We start from the raw sequence: 6000 nt of genomic DNA on the forward strand, positions 1-6000 counted from the left end.
GGAAAAGTCAGTCAGAAAACATTCCTCTTTTTTTTTCCATAGAATAAGCGGGAAAAAACTGGAAGGAGATTGGAAAGAAAGAGTGGCAGGATAAACCACAGCAACATACACCCTCATTAAAGGGGTAAAAGAGCAGAGAAAGGCAGCCGGATATCCACACTGGCTTTTTATCAGAATGACTGCCTATTGTGCTGCAGGCTGATGGCACACACAGGCAGACAGGGATCAGGGAGGGGAGGGATTAGACAGCACTGCAAAAACTTTTAAATGTTTTAAACAACAAGAAAAATAATGTTAAAATGAGGATGTATTTCTTAAAATAAGAAAATTATCTGCCAATAGAACAGGAAAATCTGACCACCAAGTTTTTTTTAAAGCAAAGCTTTAAGCACTTAAATAAAGTGTCCAGATACAATGGAAAGATATTAGGAATAATTTTCTTAATATGTAGCAAAGTTTACTTAATTTCAGCATCCAACACAATGGTATTATATTCCCAAGGACACATCAGCAGGAATTGAACTGCCAACTTCACGATTAGGGGAAGACCACTCTTATCATCTGGACCACAATATTTCTGATATAATGTCAAATACACTGGAACTTAAATACAAAAATACCAATAAAGTAAATATAACTCAATCTATTTCTTTTAATGTCGACTTAATAAAAACTCGAAAGCATATATAATCTATATAATCTATGGATCTATATAACTTAACTGAGACATTTCCGTAATGTCTCAGTGAGACGAATGTAATAAACTTTGAAACACAGCTCTGCGACCTTCCTGATTCTAACCCTAACCCTAACCCTAGCCCTAACTGTAACCTTAACCCTAACCCTAACCCTAACCCTAGGTGTAACCTTAACTCTAACCCTAAGTGTAACCTTAACCCTAACCCTAGCTGTAACCCTAACCCTAACCCTAGCTGTAACCTTAACACAATAAGACAACAATTATGGTGTCGAGCATTAAGTAAGCATAACGTAACTCTTTTGGATAAATGAATGAATGAATGAATGAATAATTTTTATTTTTGGTTTTATACAATACAGTACAATTACACAATTCACCTCAAAACCAAAAAAGGGAATAGGCTGAAGCATCTAGCTTATTTTTGCCTATCCTTTAATTCACCCAAAATGTCAGCCAAACAAAGATTTTACTAAATTAAATCGCATACCATTTTTTTTTACATAATTTAACTTTAGGTTTTAGGATTTTCTGAACTTGAACAAAGAACTGCTTGTTTTAAAATGATCATCAAGCTCATTCCACAGTTTTATGCCTAAAACAGAAATATATCTACGCTTGACATTAGTTCTTACTTTACATCTCTCAAAAATAAATAAACTTCTTAAATTATAATGCCCATCTCTGAATTTAGATAACTCTTGTTGTCTAGAAGGAAGATTTTTGTTCTTGGCTTGTAAGTAGTATGTACTTAATCCATAATTTTACGATGATATCATATTATAATATCAACTTAATATCATATCTGCTGTGTTTTATTACTTTTTTACTAAAATAGTTACTGAGCTGTATTAATCGTCTGGGCAGGTTGCTCTGTGGTATTGCTGGATGTACCAAGGAATACAAAGTGTATTTTATCATCATGTGAAGAGAACACACACACACACACACATATTCGGACTGGTCAAAACATAACGTACAAACATTTCAGCTGGAATCAGCTAGATTCTAGTTTTGCAGTGTGTTCAAACTGTAAGATAGATAGAGCAGGTTCTATCAAGTTATGCACATGAAGGTGATAATAAAAGGTGCATTTTGTTTATCTATTTCATTTATTCTGCTTGTTTACACTGCAGAGTCCCTTTATCCAGTGATAAAAAACACCTGAAGGAGTCATGGAGCAGTGATACAGGTAAACACAACCCTCCACACTCAGTGAAAACACTAAATGAGTTTTTCATTTGGAGGGCTTTTGGTTGCCTAATGCCCTGAAGATTAACCCAGTGACCCTCAAATATTAGTTTTAGGGGAGACGGGGCAGTAGCTGGAGGCCACAAGGAGATCGTTTTATGTTCAGCAGTGAAAGTATTGAATCATTAGTGAGGGACAAACTCCAGCTTTTTACTCCAGAAAATTTTGACAGGACACTTCATTTACTATACAGAAGTTGAGGCCATCTGGCAGCATGACAGACTGATGGATGGCCAACACTGCCTGACATTTTGGTGGTTGAAAAAAAACAGTGGTTTTCCCTCTGATTCTGCTTTTTCTTCCTCTATGTCCAAATCTGTGTCCTTCGTCTTAACCCTGCTCTCCCTGCTTAGCCATCTGGTGGGGCCTGGTGTGTTTGCACAAGGCTCGGTCCTCTGGAATGTCAACATGAGGCTTTGTGTGAAGCCAGAGGAGCCCACATCTACAAGAGATAAGAACCCACCAACCCCAAGAGAGGTGGAGGAGAAGGAGGAAGAGAAGGAGGAGGGGTTTGAAGCCCGGGAGGGTGGTGGGTGTAGTTAGCAGGGTGACTTAAAGTTTAACAAAGCTGCTGTGTGTCCGCCATACCCGCCGCTTAATCCTCACCCCTCAACAAAGTGTGAGGGGACCAGAATCTCATCTGTTCTCCACCACCATCTTAATCTTATTATTTTACTTCCTGCTTTTGAAGCAGATATTTTACCTCTCTCCCATTGACCAATGGGGTCAGAGCATCTGTCAAGGCTGCAATCCTCAATCTACCATTTGCATTGAGTAGCAGATAATGAATGGTTCATCGCTAGGTCAGTGCTCAGAAGAGGGAGGGCTGTACTTGTGTTTGATTAAGGGCTTGCAAGGCACCATGTCTAGTTCTGCATGGAAGGATAAACAAATCAAGTGTGTGTGTATGTCTGTGTGTGTGTGTGTGGACATAGGATGTAGTTTGTTGCCCCGTGGGATCTTCTAAACATTTGCTAATGGGACAATTGTGTTTGAGCGTTTGTAATTCCACTTCCAGTTAGTTTATATGCTGACTTTGCCTCGTCTGAAGCTCTGAGGTAACGGCTCTTGGAGTGGAATCAGTGGAAAAAAGAAGAGCTGAAACGAAATTGTTTAGAGGAGGATAATGGGATAGAATTGCCAGAACCTAAGAACCAACATCTTAGAGCAGAGCTTGGACTGCTTTAGTTTGTCGACTTAGCTGGAGTCAGAGGAATAATCTCCTCTATTTTAAAAAGTTTAATGTGAGAGGGTTGCTCTGTGCCCAGAATTTCACGATACAAAATGGTCTTGGACACCGTAGTGGCGAAGTTTGTTACATTGGGCTAACATGGCATGCTTTACGGCTCTGGGTGTGTTCTATAAATGAGCTTAGTCATAATGTTCCCCTGCCCAATGATGCCAATCACAACGCTCACCCCTCCGGTCAGACATATTCCCCCGTGTCTTGTCTTGCAGGCATGATGTCAGTGGTGACATCAAAAGCCATAAACGCTGACGTGTGCTGATGGTCTCCTGCCAAGGTGTCAAACGTGGGTTTTCCAAGAAGAAAAAAACTCTATGCACAAACAAAATGCTGCATGTTGTAATGATTTGTATGAGTGTGCGATTCAGGCAGAGCTGTGTTTCCCAAGGTAAATGAGCTGTAAGCATAGAGTCAATGGATATACTGTACAGTCTGTCATATACTGCACATTTCCCATGATGCAACGCAGTATTGCCTTTTTGTCTCTGCAAATATCAAAGTATGGTACGAGGAGTTTGAAAAAAAGTTACACAGCTCTTGTTACATGCTGGAGCAGCGCAACACTCAGGGTACTGAGTGTTTAAAGTCAATAACTGTTGTGGGTAATTTGTTTTATTGTAGTCATCTGCACCTTGAGGGCTTATCACACACAAAGGTCCAACATGCCAGGTTGCTGGGTGCCAAACCTTTTTGGGCCCAAGAACTAGATTGAGATTAACATATTAAGAAACACATCTGGCAATTTAGAGGTGCAACCAAAGTTAGGAGTAGGTCCAGCACTTCCAACCACAGACAAGATCAGGACGGACAATGGAAATAACAAGAGTCTCCTACTCCCAAGAAAACCAAACCTGCGAGGTCTGCAGGACTATCTGAGAAATTGCACTATTACAACAAAGAAATGTTCTAGACTGATCTAAAATCATCACTAGATTTGGAGTGGGAATCCATTCCAATGGATCAACACTACGGTTTAATAGGTCTGCCCTATTCACCTGATTCTGCTTGGACAAGACCTTCTACAGGATGAAAAAAGAGCTTAATATTGACAGTAATGATGTTGTCACTGCTGCTGTGGGTGCACTTTATTTAAACCTGCAAGGCTACAAGTGACAGTAGAGGTGTGGGGTTATAAAAATGTTGAAGTACCTGAGAAAAATCACAGCAATAGCTAAACCTAAAGAAAATATGCATGGCCAGGTTTTGAGATGGATTGCTGCACCTCGCTCAAACAAGCTCAGCTGAACTGTAAATGCAGTATATTACTGACAGGAGGACAGAAAGGCGGCTATTAGTGCTGGTAGACAGTAAAGAGTCTGTTGCCTCCTCTGGCCTTTGCGACAGGAGACAGACTGGATGAAGATATATGGCAGTGTATGTGCAGGACAGTTACCACTCCAGCACGGTTGCTGTCATGAGTAAACACAGGACCAGGCCAATAAAAAAGCTTGTAAAAAAAAAAAGAAAAAAAAGAAAAAAAGAAGTGCCCATAAATGATGTTTAATTGAAACTGTACAGAAGGGTAGTTCGTCAGAGCAATGGCTCCCAGGAGTCCGCACACACACACACATGTGCACTGGGGGTGAAAGGAAGAAGACGAAGAGGAAGAGCAGGAAGTGGAAGAAGGGAGGCTAGGATTGATTGAACAGGGAGGCTAGGATTGTTTTAGTCCCTGAAAGTAAGTGTTGAAGAGAGAATTGTCAAATCCATGATTCAGAGCCAACACTACTTCCTCTGGAGGCATTAAAATTTCAATATTTAACTTTAACAGTCGTTCTGAATAAGATGGATATTTTCCCGGTTATATACCATATGTGATGGGTTTAAGCAGCGCTGTATACTGAATACAATTTCCCACCAGAGTTCAGGAGTTAAGTTTGCACATACTCAGCTGCAAATGTTGGCGCCTACCTTTGTCAGGTGGGCTGTTTTCACAGTCTGAATGACAAATGGTCACCATGACAATGCCATGGTGACAGACAGAGGGGGGAATAAATCACATGGGAAATAAATCACCAGACCCTCCTCCCCCTTTTTCACCTGCATCAGTCTTTCTAGCTAACAAGAAGCCCACTGTTTCACTGAATGCCAACACAGTTCATTTCCTTTCACCCCCCCCCCTCCACTCAATTTGTCAAATTCAAATATGCCTTCAGTGTTTTGTTGGTTCTTTTTCTGCCTGTGTTTGCATCTCCTTAATTCTTTTTTCCTGGCGACCCTCCTCCCTGCCTCCTCCCTGCCTCCCCCCTTGTCTGACTTTCTGACTTGACTCAGGTGATTGCGTGCTGCTGAAAGTTTGGGGGCAGGTATACAGGGAAACTTTTCTCCCTCTTTCTCATTCTTTACAGTAAGGAGGTCATTAAATAAAAGTGTGCGGTGAGTGATGCGCCTCTATACCTGCCTGTCTGCTCCGAAAACAACAAGAGCCCGCTCTGTCCTGCCCGGGCAAGACGACATAATTATAGCTCCTGACTTAATGACTTACCTCAAAGGCCTTTAGTTCTACAGCTTCTTGCCTCTTTTTGGGTTTGCTGCCACCTGCCCATTATGGAGTGTTGCAACAGTATGGATTGTTGCCTTTTTCATATAGTGACAATGAAGGGCGTAGGCACTGAAATTATTGCAGACAATTCAAGGCATGCACTCACTGTGAGTTGAGGGTTCACTCACAGGTTACCTCAAACCCATCCCTCCCTCACATTTTCCAGAAAAGAGTAGAGTGAGTCAAACCTGCCAAAGAAATTCTCCCTCTGTGTCATGGATCAGCGCAGCGCTGATCAATAATACATGCTGCAGTGCTCGCCTA

Source organism: Parambassis ranga, chromosome 15 (assembly GCF_900634625.1).
Source record: "Parambassis ranga chromosome 15, fParRan2.1, whole genome shotgun sequence".
Lineage (NCBI taxonomy): Eukaryota > Metazoa > Chordata > Actinopteri > Ambassidae > Parambassis > Parambassis ranga.